The following is a 21,599-nucleotide window of genomic DNA, read 5'->3' on the forward strand; positions in this document are numbered from 1 at the left end:
TCTAGCCTTCTAGGTAACACAGCTCTGACAGACTACAGTTTTTAGTATTCTCACCCAATTCACAGAACCTTAATTGCTTCTACTATTGTCCCTATTATCCCCTGTAAGCCTCCACTTACCCTGCAGACATAAGGCAACCCTCCTGTTCTACCACATACTCTCTTAGCCAACATACCAGACATATTCAAACAGGTAGAGTAGGCTCCTGGGCCCTAGAAGGCTGCACCACTTCGAATTTAGAAAGAGTGAGAGAAAATAACATAGCATCCTGGAATGTAGCTAAGTGCCAAGCATCTCTTCCTAGGAGTGAACTGGGCCTCTGCAGCACAGAGTAGAGTTATAAACCATCTGCCCTCTGACACATCCTAGCTCCTCTCCCTCCTTAAGCTAATCGGACTTTTCCATCAATCCTCTCTATTTTTTGCCTCGTGCCAATCAGTCAGGTGTTTTGATGGCAATTCCTACCTAGATTTTTCAAACTCTTTAAACTGGATGCATCTTTATTGACTTTGGTCATGGCTTTAGGCATGACTGCTGGTATCACAATGTATTCTCTAGTCTTAGAAAAACTAATATAGCCCTGTTCAGGTACTATATTCCTACAACTATTGAATATGTGACCTTCTGATTAAATGGCTCAGGTTCACTCTAGTGCAGCATGGATGACCCTTATACAAATCTGTTTCAATCACTGCATGCAGCACTGTAAAATACAGAGGCAAATCATTTAATAACTTTATACCTTTCACAGTCTTAAAGAGATGACTTCAGCTAGTAAGGGCAGATTACATCTGGTCTGTAGTGATATTCACCTAAACCCAAGTGACACCTCCTCCTTTTAAGCTCAAAATCACTTATACCGGTGTAGCACATGGACACTAAAAATATTCCACATTAACACTCCCAGTTTATGCTGTAAAATAACTGTTTTACAAAGCTAGATTTGATAGCTTTATGTTCCCTCCTCCACATACACAGCAGCACACCCATAGATAGAGAGATAGATAGATACATACATACACATACACACAGACACATACATACATACATAAAATTCAATTAACTGAAATTTGATTTCAGCTACACATCTTGATACAAAAGTACCCCATGCTGCATTATTATTATTTAAGACAGATGCCACAATGGAACTGCAGGAGTTGCTATTTTAGATATCAGTTTTATCTCCAGCATTCATTACTTATTTTAGCCTCCCTCTACTATGGAAAAGCAATTCTGATATCCACAACAAAATGTAATATATTTAAATTCAGTAAGTTATGCCACATTTACACCTGGCTCTGTGAAAACCACTGCTGAAGACAGTCTTTTCTGGCTGACAAAAATGTGAAACAGGAAGTGGTTACTGTTTTATTATAAGATCAGCTGGACATTAGTAAGCCACACTTATTTTCACCCCTCTGTGCATCTGTAAGACTTAATCCAGCTCATCAGTGCAATTATGAGGCTAGACAAGATGTCTGACAGAAACTACACATGACTGGTATTACCATTCATTCCATTCAGCCACATATACAGCCCCTTTTCCCCATTTTTGCACATGGTGTCAGAGCATCACATCAATAGTGACTATTATCTAGAGCCAATATTCACAACTCTGGATGGCTATCCCTGCCACACTTGTTCTTATCTTTCATTGCTAGCAACATAATAAGGGCATGCATCAGACTGACTGCTTAAGAGATAAGCATCTGTTCTTTACAGTCTCATCTCAAAATACCTTTTAATAAAATAAGCAGCATTTTACTATGTCCACGAATACTAAAAAATACCAAATCACTGGTTAAACATCCTCCATCAGTACCTGTGACTGGATTCCCAGAAATATCTTAGACTGGATGGTGCAAAAGAATGCTTTAATACTAATTGTAGTTTCATGAACATACTCAGCAATGTAATACCTTTTGGGCGAAGAAAATCTAAAGCAAGAACATTATCCTGGATAACATCTGGTATAAAGAAACAGGAGCAACCTTCAGTCAACTGGTGCCCTAGGCAAAACAGCTCCATGACATCCCCCACCACGCCAGCCAGTGCCCCCATCCTGGTCTACCTACACCAAATAAATACTGGAAAAGCACCCCTGCTACAGCGGTGTCCTACGCAGCAGCCTAGTTGGCCTATGTCTAAGGCTGGCTATGTAAAGAAGTGCATCCCCATCAGCAGTAGAACTAATGCTCTAATACTGTCAGGAATTAGGCAGTTCAGCATCCTAAAATTTCCCAGGCTACATGTCCCTCCTCCTTTACCCATAAAGCTCTGCAAAATGGCTTCTTCTGAAGATTTATTTTGCTGTGTGTCAATCTGAAGAACCAGGACAATGGCCCAGGCTGCTTTCAGAAAAAAAAAAAAAAACTCTTGTGTAAATAAAACTTGGTTGTTTGCTTCCAGAATGTGGTGATTTTTACTTGTTTATATCTATCAGTTATTCTGATCAACTATTCAAGTGAGACCATTCCATTTTTATTCCTCTTCTGGAGGTTTTTACAACACTGAACATTTTTTGATGTTACACATTATAGAGATCTACAAATCAGAAATTTATCAACGAGAATTTACAGGAAAGAAATGAGTGGGAACTGTTATCTAAGCTTAATTTTAAGTTTTAATAGTATATCTCTCAACTGTCTTTGATTTTCACAGATATCCCTAATTTTGATTCAAATTTTAGCTCTGTCTCTCTTAATTCCTTGTAAAACTGGTGACTTTTAGAGAACAGGTGGTGAATTACACTTAATAAATAATGACAATAACTACAGTTATCTATTTCTTTTGCTTCAGAAAGTGCGTATTAATTCACATTCTCTTATTCTGTTAATGTCATGCTAACAGTACTAATATTTTAAAAATGTTCCTGATTACTTCTGTATTTGTCCGATTGCTGGAAAGCTATGTTTAAAAGCATATGAAGTATAATTTTGTTAATGGACAGATTGTGAAGTTCTAAAGCTCACTTGAGATGATACAATTTTTAAATAAAAACTGTATGAGTTAAAAGACTTTTTTTTCCCCTTGAAAGGATTACCCAGAAAATATAATTATAATTATTATAGAGACAGTTATGAATGAAAAAAATATCAAATAAGTATGACCCTATAACAAGAGTTATTGATATTATGGCGAATACCAGAGATAATGGTGGTGAAAAGAAAATAGACTGCAGTATTCCCTATTCTGTTGATAGTTATGACATAAAGGAAATTAGTAGTAAAAGCTGGAATTTTATTGCAGGGAATGAAACCCTGGTTAAGATAGTATGGCAGTGTTCAGAACTTACAGGAGGAACAAAAAGATTAAGATTTTTTTAGAGAAAATGGGTGAAAGGAAAGTGCAAACCAAAGAAAAGGAAAAATTATTTGCAATAAAATCAAAAGAAATCTTCCCATGTAGTGGATATATATATATATATATATATATATATATATATATATATATATATATATATATATATATATATAGATATGGGTCTACCTGAGTTAGTCAAAATGCCAGAAGACCGACAAGCGAATTGCGAGGCCCAGAAGATCGACAAGTCAGAAGACCGACGCGACAGATGAAAACACCGACGCCGAGGATGCCGACATGGCAAAAGGCTGTGTAAGTATGCGGTAGTGACGGACGTTTGGGTGCGAGTAAGGTAAGTGTGGATATTGACGGTGTGTGGGGATAGGGGCGGGTTAAGTGAGTTAGGGTCAGTGCGCGGGTCAGGTAAGTGTGTGGTAGTGATTGTGTTTGGGTTAGGGGCGGGTTAAGTGAGTTAGGGTTAGGGAGCGGGTCAGGTAAGTGTGCAGTAGTGATTGTGTTTGGGTTAGGGGCGGGTTAAGTGAGTTAGGGTTAGGGAGCGGGTCAGGTAAGTGTGTGGTAGTGATTGTGTTTGGGTTAGGGGCGGGTTAAGTGAGTTAGGGTTACGGAGCGGGTCAGGTAAGTGTGCGGTAGTGATTGTGTTTGGGTTAGGGGCGGGTTAAGTGAGTTAGGGTTAGGGCATGGGTTAGCTGAGTATGCGATAGTGACGAACCTTAGGGTTAGGGTTTGGGTTAGGGTTGTAGATAGTTGTGTATATGAGGTTTAGTGTGGGTTTGTAGGGAGTTTGGTGTGCTTGTGTTGTGTGTGTGGTTTTTGGACAGGGAATGTGTTTTGTTTGTTGATTGTTGTGATTGTCGTGTGTGCAGTGTATGAGGTTTCGTGTTTGTGTACCGTCGGTTATTTAGTTGTCGGGCATGTGGGGTTTCGTGTTTTTGCACTGTCGGTTATGTGGTTTCGGTGATTGCGTTGTCGGTCTTCTGGCGTGTCGATTATGTCAGGTAGAACCATATATATATATATATATATATATATATATATATATATATATATATATATATATATATATATATATATATATATATATATATATATAGTAGGTTATAAATAACATTTTTAGCAAGGTCTAATAAAATAAGCATAGATACATGTGAAGTTTTATTTAATTTTATTTATTTTGCTTTTATTTACTGTGTTTGTCCAACTGGGTGTAATCCAAAGTTCCAACATATCACAAATATTTTAAACAGACATTCAGTAATATACATGAACAGATAATATATATTCAAATTATATTTGCTAATTAGATTACATTCATATGAATGTAGAGACAATTGTTACAGTACAAGACAGTTATGCATTAGCAGATGTTGAGCACTGAGTATTTCAAGAGGTGTATTAGTGGGTTTGTCAGACAGATAATAGATCATGTGATTAGCACTTATAAATTCAAAGAAATGGAAGTGAGGGAAGGAACTAGATAAAACAGATAATGTTAATATAGTAGTTAAGAAGTAGGGTATAAAGTGGGTTCAGAGACAATTATGTATATTGTTATCATAAGGTTTATATTAGAAGTACAGAGTTGGGAGTGAGCAGTGTCACAAAATAATGTATATAGCTGGGAGATGCTAGTAAAACTATTGTTGTACTGGTGAAGACTGGTTGTGGGGTATAAGATTCTAAATGAAAAGAAATGGATTAATGATATGGCAAACTGAAGATAACAGTGGCATTTATCCCTGGAGATGTACGGAAGCTGATCCATTGATTTGATAGGTGAAGTTTCAGTTGTGCTTTAAATAAGTTTGCATTCTGAATGGATTTGATTGGTAGTGGAATGTGGTTCCATAGTTTACCTAGACTATTTGAATATAGAAGGTCACCTGCAGTATTAGATGATTTCGTCATTGTGATTGGTGATTTTTTTTTTTTTGTCTAGAATGTAAAATTCCATTGGGGAAGTAGCGTTGCATTAAGTTGTTAAGGGCTGGGCAATGTGTATTATAGTTAGCTGAGAAAGAGCTTGGTGATGTGTTAGTTCTAACCAGTTTAATTCTCTATGGGCTAGGCAGTGATGTGCTCTATTGTCACGGTTTATTTCAAATTTAGCTATTTTATTATAACTTTGCTCAAGTTTGGACAGTTGTAAGACTTGAAGTTTAGAGAAGATTGGGACAGCATACAGGAGAGATGACAGTAAGAAAGTAGAGGCTATACATCTTCTGGCTATGTCAGTGAGCTAGGGTTTTACTTTTTAATGTATCTAGTTTTTGGTGAGTTTTTTAACCATGTTTGATATGTGGTGATCAAATGTCAACTGGCAATCTATGATGACATCTAGTAATTTTGTGTGGTTTACCTGCTCTATCATGTTGTTATTGGCCAAGACAATAGTGAATAGTGTTGTTTTTGTAGAGATGTGTTTTGGGGTGAAGACCCTCCGGCTTTGATTCAAAAACATGTCTTTCACAATTACACAAAGGCTACTACTGCCAAGATGCTAAGGTGTGTAATACAGAATGTAGGCAATTAGCAATTAACTAGCAGGTTTGGTGGTGCGAGAGTGATTTCCAAAACTGTGCCTAGAATGACTGAAAGACAAATAGCCTACATGTAGCATGCATGTACCTATGTGTCCGCATGCACTACACTGTGGCACCACAAGAATGGCTGGAAACCCCAGTAAGTGTCTCCCACTAATGATTATATATCACTTTATTGCTTTATGTGGGGAGGGAATGGGTGCATGGGAAAGCAGGAGTAGAAGTATAGCAAACACAGGAAAATAGCTAAGGACACAGAGAAGGTAAGGGTGGGAGCAGGGAGGGAGAGGAAGATTATACTTTTTTGAGGGACTGACACTCATTTTTGTTTTTTTTAAGCTGGGTAGATGGGGAAGTATGTAAGAGAAAAGTGGGACAGAAGAGGATAGAATATGAAAGCAGGGTCACACAAGCAAACAACCATAAAACACAGACAAAGACCAGATGGGGAGGAGCTGACATAAATGGGGTACTGACAAGGGAAGAACTAGCATACATACAGCACAGGAAGGTGACACACAATGAAGGGAAAAAACAGGATAAGGGACAAGGCGGGTATCCCACTCCTGATACCATGTTGCCTAGGCTGGACTCAGGAAAAGGTCAGTCACCATTGTGACTTCCCTCCCCACTGGGGTCTACCTGATGTGATGGTGATGGCAGTGCTAGGCATGGGCCCCATAATTCTACCCCTTCCCTGTCACATTAAGTCCTAGCACTACAAACCAGCACTGTGCACTATGCCAATGGCATTATGATGGGAGCTTGACTATACCACTGGAGGATGTGATCCCTAGCTTCCCATAACCTCTCAGAATAGATGGCTACCACATTCACCCTCCATGACCCCACACCATCTCATAGTAGTGCAGTCACTTGTCATTGTGTCCTGCCAACCACCTGTGCAAGTGATGGTGACTTTGCTATGCCTGCACCCTATCTTGTATGGATATGGTTATGACGTATGCACAATGCAGCAAGTCCATATACTGCCCTGATAGCCTTGATAATACACTTTACTTTGCATAGTCTGTGTTATGGTAAGTAGTTATGAGACATGCATTGTCTCTTTGCCAGTGTTGCTGTGTACTGTGCCCTCTGACTCATCCCTGGTACTGCTGTCACTGTCTCTTCTTCACCTTACTCTCCACCCTGTCCTTCTGCTGCTGGAACAACTTGTATTGAAGGTGCTCCCAAAATATTAACTTCCTGCTCCAACTGCCTGCTCAGTGCCACGTTGTGCAGCTTTGTAAACACAATATAAAATCTTGCTGCAGATTTCAGGGACTGCATTATATTGCCCCTCTTGACACATTTAGGTAACAGAAGCATAACTGAGGAAGGCAGACACCTTCTTCACTATATTACAATGAGTGGTGACTGGTGACTTCAAAGCAAGAGAAGCAACATATTGGGTGGGACTCCATTATAGCAAGTCAATGATCATTATCTGTGATCAAATAGATGAGGGTTATTCATTTTCATCTACAGACTGCTTCAGTATATACTCATTCATTTCTGCCACTTTACTGAGGATCTAAACCTTAGATGTCTAATTGCAATCAATAAGGCCAGCATCAGGTGAATTGGAACCCTAGAAAAAGAACTGCATGCCTCCCCTGTCACAAACAAGTCCTACTCCACCCTGCATCCTCTAGTGTCCAGTGTCCCTTCCTTGCCTTCCGCTCATCCTGGCCCCACACCATCTAGATAGATTACTTGTTTCTTGTTTTTTCACACGTTGACATACTGTTTAGCTCCCTCCCCCCATACTTTAAAACATTTTAACTGGCTAAGACTCCACTGTAGTAAGTTAACTGCATTAAGATGGGGTCTGGGGGCTGTTATACCACAAGAAGTCATAATGTCCTAGATGCTGTTAGGTATATCTTTGAGCTTTTTTATAATGTTTTGATCTAATGATGATCTGAACAAAAAATGAGAAAGGAAAGAAATTTATACTTATTTTTTATCTTTCAAGAAAAAAATATGTTGTGTGTAAAACCTAATATTTAAAGCTAACAAAATAGTAGTTCTCCAATAAACTGAGAAAACCAAAATATTTGCATGAATATAAAAACGCTATCAGGGAATCATGGCTACTTTCCTACCTCTACATAAAAATAGTTACAGAATGTGTATCCCTCTTGTGCAAGTTTTAGAATTGTGCTATATGGGATGAAAGTAAAAGCACAAATTGCTAGAGGCATGGCATTTATTATAAGCTGAGTGTGTGTGTGCGTGTGTGGGGGGGCGGCGCAGAACACATGGTATAACCCACAAAAATAACTGGAGTACAATCAGACTCCACACAGATATAATGTCAGCAAAAACTCAACCAAAAAAACAAATGATTTTCCTTGAATGGCAACACTACTCAAGATACTCTGCCAATGATCAGTTGCAATCACACACATCCTACCCAGACAATGACATGATATAGCCACTTACTGAGTATGGTGCTGATATTATACTGTGATGGGAAGTGAAATAAATATGGACATCTTGCTATGTCTAGATACACAGCACCCCCTCCCCACCATACATGCAGATGATCCCCATACTCATCTACAGTTACTTTATTGATTGTGCACACCTGAGATGCAGTACAGTATTCCAGCTGGCTTTGTACAAAAGCACAATACTTGTACAAAGCCAAAACAATGACGGCTTAACTTGTACAAATGACAAGTGTCAATCACTTTCATCTACAGACAAACCACGTACCCAGTAATTAAAGCCAAAGTTATTGACTGTATACACTTCAGATATCAGAATGCAATAAAGTAAATATAATACCTGACCACAATAATTTACACACACACGTAATCACTTGAATGAGTGCAACTGTTAACTTCAGATGTTTGATTGTGCCAGATAAATGGATACATAAATAACTGCCACACAGAAATGTATCCTCCCAAGTCACTGTTGCCATAATTAAGTACAAAAGCCACTACAACATATCTGCTTGTTTGTGCATCACACAGCACTGCCCTATGCCGTGCAGGTGTGTGCCAAAGCCAGACAGTTAAATTAAAAAAAGTTCCCTAAAACCCAGGCAGAAATATTCATCCACTGAGCTCCTCCATGACTGATTCTGAATAGCCACCCCTAGTGACTACAGTCTTCAACCTAGCATCATGGACAGTTGGACTACCCTTGTTTCTCCTGCCAACCTTGTTGACTTGAGTCTCTTGAGGCAGTATAGCAATTTCCTCATGTACACAGACAACCCTCTGCTAATAACACACTCTAGTACAGAGTATGAGAGATGTATTTACAGCAAGAATCTAGAATCTATGCTCTCTTTCACTCAAAACGGTAACATGGAGAAGGATGCCAACTCACTCACCACTACATATGCTCATAGTACAACTACTCATACACATACCACGACTCATACACATAGTACACATCAAACACATAAATTCACATACGCAGAGGTTCTCTCGAAAACTTACTGAAACACCAGAAACCTCCAAAACACAAGATTGTTACAACTAACACATTTCCCACAGCATCCATGACACATAGCAACACCAGTGTCTCACCCACCAACCCAGTAAGGCGTAACACTCAAAATTCACATTTTCTTGTCATTGCAGACTCAATAGTGAGACACATGGATGTCCCACTCACCAGGTTGGACAAGGAGAAAGTCACGGTTAGCTGTCTGTCCAGTGCCAAGATTCGTCAGATCACACATGCACTCAGGTCTCTCAGCAAAAAGTACCATTATGACTCTGCCATAGTTCATGTTGGTGTGAATGAGACTTACCTCATTGGACTATATGAAGATAGACATGGTTGAACTATCTGAGTACGTGTCCCAGGCAGTTATGTCCCTAGCCTTGAGCAGCATACTACCCTCACCTAGAATGATGCCACAGTATAAACAAAAAATTATTGATTTGAATAATTGGTTCAGTTTCTGACGTCATTCAAAGGGGACCCATTTCCTGTCAGCCTGGGTAGCCATGGTCGAAAAACTTCTCTGCTTTTCCAGAGATGGTTTGCACCTGGCACCTCTAGGCATTCGGCTACTGGCAAAGCCCTTGCCTCCCCTATAGTGCCTTTTAGGCAAATCTCAAAAACAACATTACAGATGTGAAATTAACCAATCAGAACAAAATAAGGGTCAATGCTGCTAAATGCTTGGAGCTTAAACCAAAAACTGCACTCCCTGGAAGCACTTCTATTACTAGAAGATGTAGATGTCTGTGCAGTCACAGAAACCTGGTTCAAGGTCTCAGAGAGTACCCTAGCCTTGCAAGGCTACAATGCCTTCCATACCTTTAGACCACAAAATGAATGTGTGAAAACCAAAGGAGGTGGTATTTCAATCTATATTAGTGATAAATTCACCTCACATCTAGTTAGACTGGAGAACTCCATGGAGTTACTCCAGGTCCAGGTTACAGTGGGTAAGACCCCCATTGAATTCATAGCCGGTTACAGATCCCCTCCCATGACTCACGATGCCCACAAAGTCTACCTGACAAAACTGGAGACAATCCAAATTTTACCGAACACACTGCTTATAGGAGATTTCAATTAGCCCATCATCAACTGGGAAACCTACATTAGCCCTAACTCGCTAGCGCTAAAGTTCCTTGACTTTGTCAATTCAAATTCCCTGGAACAAATTTCCATAGTCTGACAAGGGAAACTCACATTCTGAATCTGGTCTTCACCAATGTGTCAAACAGATGCACTGCCGCAACTGTCAGACCCTCATTAGTTAAAACTGACCACAAATCAGTCACATTCGAGCTGGCACCAACACCAGAACTCAGAAAGGGTAAAATCAGACTAAAACACTCCAAGGCAAACTATATCCTCCTAGCTGAATGTATAAATGCATTCCAAGCCCCTTCCCAAGCTGAATGTGGTAACTACGCCGAAGCTTACACTAAAGCCCTGTAAAATCACTTGCATAAGTGTATAAACTTGGCCATACAAAAAAGAATCAAAGCCAGAGCCCCAAGTAAAAACAAGCTGCCATGGTGGACATCCAGCATCAACAAACTTTACAATAAACACAAAAAGTTGCTGTCCAAGAAAACAAAGGCAAAGCCCCAATAATGGAAAAGCACCCTCCTTAGCTTCAAGAGGCAAATAAGACAACTTGTCAAATCCTCCAAGGGCTCTTTTGAGAGAAACGTAGTAAGTACAGCCAAGGATACCCATAAGGCCTTTTACAACTATGTACATAACCTAAAAGGTAGGACCCAAGCATGTGCAGAACTAGTGGTCAATGATATCACACACACTGACCCCACAGAGATGGCAACCTGGTAGTGGATAGGTTTTGTGAACATTTCACTTCATTATCCCCTCCTAGCATACAACAAACCTTCCCCCCAACCCCCATCCTACATATCTGAAGAGCAGGTCCTCAAAGCCTTGTCCAAGGCAAAAAACACAGCCTCGTGTCTTTTAAACAGGCTAAAACATGAACTAGCATCACCACTAAGTATCTTTTTCAATCGTAGTCTAACCACATGGTTTATTCCTGCGGAATGGAGATTAGCTACAGTTATTCCCCTCAACAAAGACAGCCTAGCAACAGACCCAAGGAATTACAGACCCATAAGCCTGACCAGTCTCATCTGTAAGGCCATGGAACGTATTATTATGGACCTCATAAATAAAGACATAGACGACCTCCAAACTCTGAATCCTACCCAATTCAGCTTCGTGAAGGGCAGATCCTGCCTGTCAAATCTGATGGATTTCTTTGAAAATGTGAACAAGGCCATTGATGAGGGAAAATATGTGCACACAGCATACCTTGACCTGGAAAAGGCTTTTGAAACAATGCCACATTCAGGCATTACCAACAAACTTAGTAAACTGAATGTAATCCCCTTTGTTGTAAGATGGGTTGCCAACTGGCGCACAAACTAGATACGCACTGTCAAAGTGGGTGACTCCACATCAACCAGTAGACCTGTTACCAGTGGGGTGCCACAGGGTTCAGTGCTGGGCCCCCTACTGTTTGGTATATACTTCTCAAAAGTTCAGGTCAAAACTAAGGGGTTGTGGCTGACCAAGCTTGCAGATGACTATAAACTAGGTACAATCACTGAATCCCCAAATTATTTCAGTATACTCCAGGATGGTCTCATGTAGACCAACAACTGGTGTATTAATCATGGTCTCAAACTGAAAGCACAAAAATGTATCATCATTCCCTTTAGCACAAACAATGTCCTCTCACACTATCAAATCAACAACAATGTCCTAAGTACCCCTGAAGTGGTAAGGGACCTAGAATCACATGTTGACTGTGACCTTAAATTTGACCACCATGTGTCTACTGTAGTAAGGAAAGCTTTCTACATAGCATATTTGATTATTAAAGACATTGCCTCAAAAGCAAAAGAAGTGATAGCCTCTCTATACTCGGCACTTATCTGGCCCATAATCGAGTACAACACCCTGTTTGGCAGGTACCATACTAAGCACCTACAGCAATTAGAAAGACCTCCAGAGGTTTCTAACAAAGAAGATCGAGGGGCTCCAGCATGAGTCTTACACAAACTTACTAAAGTCCCTGTAGCTATGCTCCATATCATATAGACTTCTTAGGGCAGACTTATGCCTGGCTTACAGAGCAATCTCTGACCTAAACCCAATGACTTTGCTGCACATCCGTAAATCAAATGGGAGTAAGCTACCCATTCTAGGGACCTAAATATGGCCTGTGACTTAAATAAGACATGTTGGTGGGACAGATGTATCTCCCAGCAAATGCCACATCTTTGGAACAGATTACCAATTCATGTGAAACAGAGCACCTCTATGAAATTGTTTAAGACAAACCTGGATGAGTGGATGAGACACCATAAATTTTTATCAGAGATAGAGCCAACAGCCCTCCTGGATATGGGCATTCATCACTAAATGCAATCTTGGGTATTGACTAGGATTTCTATGGTATTACATTGGGATGAAACGGCAATGGCTTAAAATGACCTCTGGATCGATAGCCTAATAACCTCTTATGATCCTATGAACATCCCTCCCCACATACCTCTCAATCTGTTAGCTGAAGAATCAAGGGCAAAGCTAATAATAATGGTTGTAGCCCTTGACTTCTAAACCCTCCAAGCCAACAAAATCTAGAACATTAAAGCAACGGGAATAACAGAAAAAAGGTCACTGCATTTTTATGGGTCGATAGCACCATAATAAATACATACACAGTGAAAGAGCATTATCAATGACAGAGAAAAGAGTCTTGGTTGCAGACTGTAGCCTCCTACAGACTCCCTAGATGTGACCTCTGTCTGGCATACAAAGCAATCTCAGACCCCGCCCTGATAGGACTGCTGCATATCCACAAGTCAAGCTCCACTTGAGTAACGTGCGCGCGCGACCTCAACCTGGTCTGTGACATCAATAGAACTTGTTGGCGGGACAGATTTGTGTCCCAGAGACTCTCCCTTTTGTGGAATACACTCCCTCTCCACGTAAAGCACAGTACCTTATTAACCCTTTTTAAGCCCAACTTGGATAACTGGCTGGGGAACAAAAAATACACCCCTGGGATTCCACCTGTGTCCCTGCTGGACAGTGGCATAGGGTGCTGACTTGTTGGAACATGGGCTAAATTCTTGGCTAGGCTTGTAAGGGCCTCAGGGCCAATAGCCTAGTAACTTCCTATGGTCCTATGGTTTATTGTACCATCCACCACTACACACACAGTTTCTTTTTATGACACATCCAACTGAGTTACAAGTTTGACAAAAAAATCTCAGTACAGATGAATGAAGAAAATTCTTAGAAATGTGATGTAATGCAATGCATCTGCTTGTTTATTATACTCCATCCATTTTATAGAAACTGAATTTCAACAGAAAAAAATAAACTGCAGCAAACAAGTCTATGTACAGCTAAACTGGGCATGTAGACCTTTAAAGAATAAATGATACACATTAACAAAAACTAGCAAAGCTGCTTGAAATGGATTTACCCAAACATGAGCATGGACAAAAGAATTAAGTGAAAAAACGCTGCTGTTCAGCACATAATCACGTCACCTTCACCAGTCTTTAATGATTCATCAGTATACTTCAGGATACAACAAACCCCAACTCAATGGGGGTCTCCATTTCCACTATACCATGACTGATCTTTCAGGACTGGTTTTACTGAAAGTGGGAAAAACAACAACTTGGATCAAATGCTTTATGGTTACTACAAAGAAATGGACCAAACACGATATTCTCACATATCATGGCTGAATATTATTTGGAAGTGATAAATACTACACAGATAAAGAGAAGAAGAAACAATCTGCATTGTATTACTAAACTGCAGAGCTCAGCCATACCCCTATTTATACTTAGACATGTTCGCAAAGCATGACAAAGGATGCAGGATAATTCCATATTTTAAAAATAAAAATGATTTTGTATATAATAAATATCCGCCACATAACCCATCATCTAAAAAAGGTGCGGGAAAATCCAGATCCATAATGAGGTTAAATAAGCAAAAATGTAAGGGAATGGCAGATACAGGAGAAAGTGGAGGTTGGGCAACACATCCCACCATTGACTAAACTGTCTAAATAAGTGGCAAAAAAATCAAATACAGTCTTCAAAATCAAGGACAATTAAAAAGCAGGCAGCGTGCATAGAAAAAAAAGAAAAAAAAATATATTCCTGCAGCCCTAATTTCATTCTTGGCTTTTTTCATTTTTCAGTCTCAGGCTGTCTCAGTCACCTGAGGCAGCCTGAGCCAATAGGAAGGGCTCTTCATTCCTTCAAACAGTAGCTCAGTGAGATCCTTGTTGAGTGAAGTTTCTGACATTCTCAACTTGCAAGATGAAAAAAAGCTTAATGCTGGGATGTTTTCAAAACAGCTCTGCAAGCTAATTAAACTGAGTTTCCTTTTTTTTTTTTTAATTATCTGTAGCGTCTCTCCATGCATTTGTGGCATTCCGAGCACTAGGAACAGCATACGATAAGCTATTACTTTAAAGTTAAAATAATAGCTTTCTGAAGTTTTCTTTGAAACTATTTTTTTATTTGTTTTGCTTTTATTGGGGGGGGGGGCTGCAGCCCAGCAGCCAGTGCCATGACCCACCCATGGTTTCAGCATGTGCTATATTACAGCTCATTTTCTTCATGATATTTGGGCTGTGGACTGGAGGGCTCTTGGCATACCTCTTAACGCAAAAAATCTGGACAAAGCATAAAATAATGGCAGGGACAAAGGCCCAAAATAGAGGCAGACTTTAAATATTGACCTTATAAACTTCAGAAATCTGCTAGAATAACAGGATTTGTGTTAGCATGCATTTTCTGAAGGATATTAAGTCTGAAACTCAAATCTTTGTCATTATTTAGTGACTTCAGTCCTCCATGATTTTCCAGAAAACCATAGATTTTATGAGGAACAGAACAAATATTTGAGGCAAAAATCTGGACATTCTGCGAAAATCTGTACAGTTGAGAAGTATTCTTGGTCATATCCGGCATCACCTGCAACATACAACATATTACATTTGGACTGATCCCTGCTTGCATGATATCTGTGTGTACAGACCAGTCTATCTAACTTGTGTGCACTTGTCAACTAGGTGAATCTGTGGGAGATTCCTTTGCAGGAATCTCTGGGCCAGATTCAGGAAGCCTCCGTGTAAGAGTTATAACTCTTACACGGAGGCTGCAGTTAAACTGTGTGATGTCAGCATGTCATGCATATGCATGAGGTGCATGAGGCATGCTGAATCACACCAGTAACTCTTACACGGTCCGTGTAAGAGAGTAGAAGCGTGTCTGTAGGCTAAGCTCTGCAAGTGGACACGCCCGGAAAACTAGAATGGCTGAAAGTAAACAGCCACGAGAAAGGCCATGAAAATGTGAATAAACACACTATACAACACATGCCCCGACTGGCCATCAGTGTATAAAGTGAAGAGATGTCATAAAAGTAAATGAAAACCTTTTTTTTTTTGTTAAACCCGTAAATGTTTGCTACTGTGTGCGGGTGTGCTACTAAGCGCAATCACAGTTAGCAGTCAGGGGAAAAGGATATAAGAACTAAATATGCAAAGTAAGCCAAGAAATAATAGCTTAGTGGTAGAGTAACCGCCCTATGAGTAGGCAGGCAGGGTTCGAGCCCCGACAACAACCCTTTTTTTATTTTTGTAAATAAGCACTAAAAAGCCCCAGACAGTATTGTACAAATGTAAATGTATTCCCTTTTGTAAAATGGAATGAAACAGAGCATATATTTTGAAGTAACATAAGAATAAAAATAGTCAGAAATGTACTGATAGCTAAGCTGCCGTGAGACAGAGTGCCCGTAGCAGTAGTGTTTAAAAGCTGCAAACTGCGTGCCCGTTGCCAAGCAGCGGATAAACAGGCTGAAACTGTGTGCAATTAGCTGAACATGTGTGTCACTAGCCAATTAAGATTTATCCCAGCGCACACCGTTTGCGCGCCGCTCCCACAAGCTAACTGCCAGTGCGCATGCGTTACCTCTGCGCAAGCGGCGCAGAACAGGTTTAAAGTGCTTAAAAGTGCTTTTGGCATGTTTGATTGACAGGTCTTCAACTCATTTCTGTCAGGAAAAGCAAAAAGCAGTTGCCAGATTCGAACACAGGATACCATGCACTAGAGTCAAGGAACTAAACCACCAAGCCATGACAGCAATACCTAGAAAAGCAGAAATAGCATATATATGGGATAAAACCCAGAATGGAGCATGAGAAAGCATTTTCAGTGAAGTAGATACAATTCCAAAGCGGCCAATCAGAGAAATGTGCGGGAAAAGCGGCATATATAAGCCCCATAGGCGGGAATACACAGCATAACTGATTGTAGAACAGACTTGCAGTCAGCATGAGTGGAGTAGGTGAGGGGCGTTGCTTTCGAGCACAGCGTTGGGGCGTTGAGGAGTCCAGATACATGGTCTGGCTCCTTGTCCATAATCACGAGGCCCAACTCATGCAGGGCCAGGTCTCATGGGGAGTATATAGGGCTGAGGCGTGGGACCAGTTGGCTCGTGAGCTGACCAGTGCTACTGGCATTCCACGCACTGGTGAGCAGGTCCGTCACCACCATGCGGACCTGAAGAGGCATAAGCAGGACCAATTGAACCGTTGGATCCAGGAGGCCCGGCAAATGCCCAGCGCCCACTACTGAGTAAGTCACATTTTACCCATGTATGTAAGGATTTCAACCAGCTGATACCATGGAGATGTGTAGTCAATATTATTCCCTTTGTATTACAGCTGCAGGTGTCCGCTCTGCGAATGTCGAGATGCGCGTCAGAAGGCTGGTGCGGCTGCGCCACCATGCAGGTTAGTAACCCCACCCAGTACTTGTAAATAAATATTATTATGTACCATGTATCAGAACAGTGCAGTGTATTGATTAAAAGTAATATAATGTGCAAGCAGGAATTGAGCGTCTGCAGGTATGGCTGCAACAAGTTCATCAGTATGCAAGTGTAACTGGAAATATAATTGATAGGATTAAACAGTGCTGTAATACAGATGTCCCATCATTAATTAAATATACTGTAACCTGCAGTATAGTCTCAAGAGTACAGCTTCAGAATCTGAGGTAGTCACATGTCAGATATATCCCTGTTGAAATGCTGAATCATGACAGAAGTGAGGCTGTTGGAAAGTGTTTGAATCACCACAGGTCTAATATGTGAACAAAGCCTAGAAGTACCAACCTGAACTGTGAAGTTGCAGAATGTATGAGAGTGACAGAAATGCTCATGTATGAATAAATAAAGTAGTAATAACCCCTGAATATATAAGCCTCAGTGTGTTTTAACAGAACTAAATGCATGTGGGAAGTACAAATTAACATCCCAAACTGATTTCAGTGTGTCTGAATCTGAATGTCTAGCTCAAAATCTGTATATGGTGATAACAGTAAACAATTTGCAGATAGAATGAATGATTATCTGACAGACTAAACAGCCATAGTTGTCCCCTGTCCTGTCATCAAAGTGTAGCAGGATGATGTATCTGATCAAATTCAAAATAAGTAGGATAGTGATGTATGTGTAACAGGTGTAGCATGACAGTCAAATAAAGATTATTTTGAAACATCAGCCTCAACTTAATTGTGTATCTATGATAAATGTGAATTAATGTTTAACATATGAATGTGTCATCACTTTCTATCCCCACCCAACCCTGTAATTCCATATAACAACATCCACTAAATAATGGTATGTGAACATTTCATTAATCATGGACATTTGTCCGTTCCAAACATATATGCATGTCTGTTCGTGCATGTGCCCTGTTCATACCTGCAAATACGATGGCCTGTTGCCATTAATCAACCCTGCATGTCGTTTGACTGTGTTTTGCTGTTCAAATAATGCATGTGATATTGATATGCCCCTTGTTCAATGGTGTCCATATCTGGGTGTTTGTTTGATGGGAATACCAATGCATGCTGTTACAACTAATCTGAATGGAATAAAATGCCACTAACCCAAACTAACATAACTACTCACAAACATAGACGGCTATGGAAGGCAGGTCCCAGCGGACCCACCTCTCCCACCTCAGCTGGTGACTGCACCTGGCACTGGTGCCCAGGCGGACCCCCTCCGGTGGCCCTGTGCCACCTTGGTGGAAGCGCTGCAGGGGATGGGGCCCGTCCCCCTCTGCAAGTGTGGCGGAGGGTTCGTCCACTCACCCTCCAGCGGTGTCCGGTCTGTGGTGCGTAGGGAGATCCAAGACACTGTTCTTGGACCCCTCGCCAGCTCGAGGCTCGTGTGGCACAGCTAACGGCCCGGCCGTTGCCCGCCTACACAGCCCCAGCACAGCCCGTCCTGGGCTGTGAAGGAACAGTGGCAACTGGCTATGGGTGGGGATATCAGATCCACTGTTGCCATCTGTGGGCTCGTGCATCTCAGACATCCCAACCTCCGTCCCGTCAATTGTGTAACCCCCGTGTGTCATACACCGTCCCTGTATCGTCTTGTCTGTCTTGTCTGTTAACCTACCCAACCTACCTCCCCAGCTTTACCGACTTCCTTCACCTGTCATACCACTCTCACCTGTAAAAAAAAAAAAAAAGGGCACTCTGTCCCACAAAAATTACGCCCCATACATAGCTGTCCATGTCGCAGACATGTCCGCTGAACATCTAAACTGTTAATTACAATTGGCTGTACAACAAATATTAATGTTGTCCTGACACCTCTCTCAGAGGTGGAAGGTTTCAAATGTCTCACCAAAATACATAGAAATATACAGCTGTTGCTGCAAAGACATGGGCATCTATGGGCCTTACCTACACCCTTCCTGCAAATCCCACGCTTCTTTCCCTACTGTCTTACCCTCTTTGTGACCCCTTTTCACCACTTTCCTGTCACCCCTTTTTCTTTTCTTTCAAAGAAAATAAGCGGGTGTCTGCTTGTGTTAGCGGAGCTCACCGCCAGTCTTGCATCGTGAGCTCAGCATAAGCAGCGCAGACCTGGTTTAAAGTGCTTAAAAGTGCCTTTATGGCACTTTGATTGACAGGTCCTGTACTCAGTTCCAAAGTTTGCTAAGAAAAATAAATTCCCACTGTCAGTCTCGAACCCAGGACCTTGGTAACATTAGTCCATTATGACCTACCACTAAGCCATGCCTGCTTTACAAGAACAAACTGCTAAAATAAATATAACATGTAATAGTAGGAATCAGTATAAAGGTAATATAGGAGATGTACTATCCAAAGCATGTTTGGTAGAGTTTTAATGGCCAAATTACTGGATTCCCATACTAGTTCAGTGTGAGCAGAAACAGCACTGCTACCTGTTAGCTTGTACATAATAATGTAAGGTAATGTACATATGTGAAGGTATGTATATCTACACATACATATATATAAATATATATTAATACATATGAAATATAATCGTAGGTCTCAGTAGCCATACACACTCACTACAGGAAAAAGTTAACATAATTGCTGCAACCTGAATCTGCAACACAGCCTGACCCCTGTGTGACCTACTTACCCTTCTAACTGCTTACAGGTGGCCTCAACACTTTGATTGACAGGTCCTGTACTCAGTTTGAAAGTTTGCAAAGTAAAAATTCCCACTGTCAGTCTTGAAACCAGGACCTAGGTAACATTAGTCTGTTTGACCTACCACTAAGCCATGCCTGCTGTGGAAGAGCACACTGCTAAAATAAATATAACATGTAATAGTAGGAATCAGTATAAAGGCAATATAGGAGATGTACTATCCAAAGCATGTTTGGTAGAGTTTTAATGGCCAAATTACTGGATTCCCATACTAGTTCAGTGTGAGCAGAAACAGCCCTGCTACCTGTTAGCTTGTACATAATAATGTAAGGTAATGTACATATGTGAAGGTATGTATATCAACACATACATATATATAAATATATATTAATACATATGAAATATAATCGTAGGTCTCAGTAGCCATACACACTCACTACAGGAAACAGTGAAGATATATGCAGCAACCAGAATCTGCAACACAGCCTGGCTCCTGTGAGACCTACTAAGCCCTTTAACTGCTTAAAGGTGCCTCTAGCACTGTGATTGATAGGCCCTATACTCAACCCAAAAGCAGAATATGAGCATACTAGTAGGCCCTACCACAAGACCATTGTAACACTAGTCTGTATGACCTACCACTAAGCCATGACTCTCATACAGGAATATAGTGCTAAATAAGTGGAACATGTAATAGTAGGAATGAAGATAAAGGCAATATAGTATGTCTACTACCCAAAGCATGTCAGGCAGACTTTTATAGTCCCAATTACTGGATTCCCATACTAGAGTAGTGTTAATGGAAACAGCCCTGCTAATTGTTAGCTTGTACCCAATAATGTCAGCTAATGTACATATATGAAAGTATGTATATGTACACAGATATATATATATATATTCATATAGCAATACATATGACATATAGTTGTAGGTGTCAGTATGCATACACACTCACTACAGGGAACAGGCAAGATAAATGCAGCAACCTGAATCTACAACACAGCATGAAGCATGGGAGATGTACTAACCTTCACACTCACAGAACACTGTCAACAGCATACCAGCATGGTCCACGCCCTACAATCTGAAAGGGCAGCGCCTATCTCACATACCCTTTTATAGCAGTGTCCTGAAATCACAGTGAGACATGCAATTAGTACACACCCAGCTGCTTGCAATTAGCAAATGCTGCCTTACAATTGGTGCAGAGGCCATCACATGGATCTATGCAGATACCTACAAAAGTATTCAGTACCCACACTCCACTCATGCAATACAGTCATTGCACTAACCGAATGAGAGAGAGAGAGAGACAGACAGAGAGAGAAAACAAAATATACTGACAGCAAGCAGCAAAACAGCAGCAGCAGCAGCAGCAACAGCAGCAAAATACAAGCAGCACGACTGACTCACCAAAAGCTGCCACAAACACAGGTAATGCAAAGTAGCAGGTTAATCCTGTGTATACTGTGACACCTGCAAATGTATCATAGTTCACTATCAATAGGTATGTCCATGAGATAGGTTGTGTGTAGATAGTCATGAAATATAAACATATGTAAAATTGTTGTACATGTGGGCCATAACTAACACTTCCATAGCTTAGAACACAAGGCCAGTTGTGCATATGATGCAGTAGTTCCCAGGGTCAGTAGAGGTTCCTCCTCATTGGTGTGGGACCACTGTGTATGTATGGCACTGTTCAGGTACATATCCT

This window comes from Protopterus annectens, chromosome 1.part0, assembly GCF_019279795.1.
Source record: "Protopterus annectens isolate FY-2018-M chromosome 1.part0, PAN1.0, whole genome shotgun sequence".
NCBI lineage: Eukaryota > Metazoa > Chordata > Ceratodontiformes > Protopteridae > Protopterus > Protopterus annectens.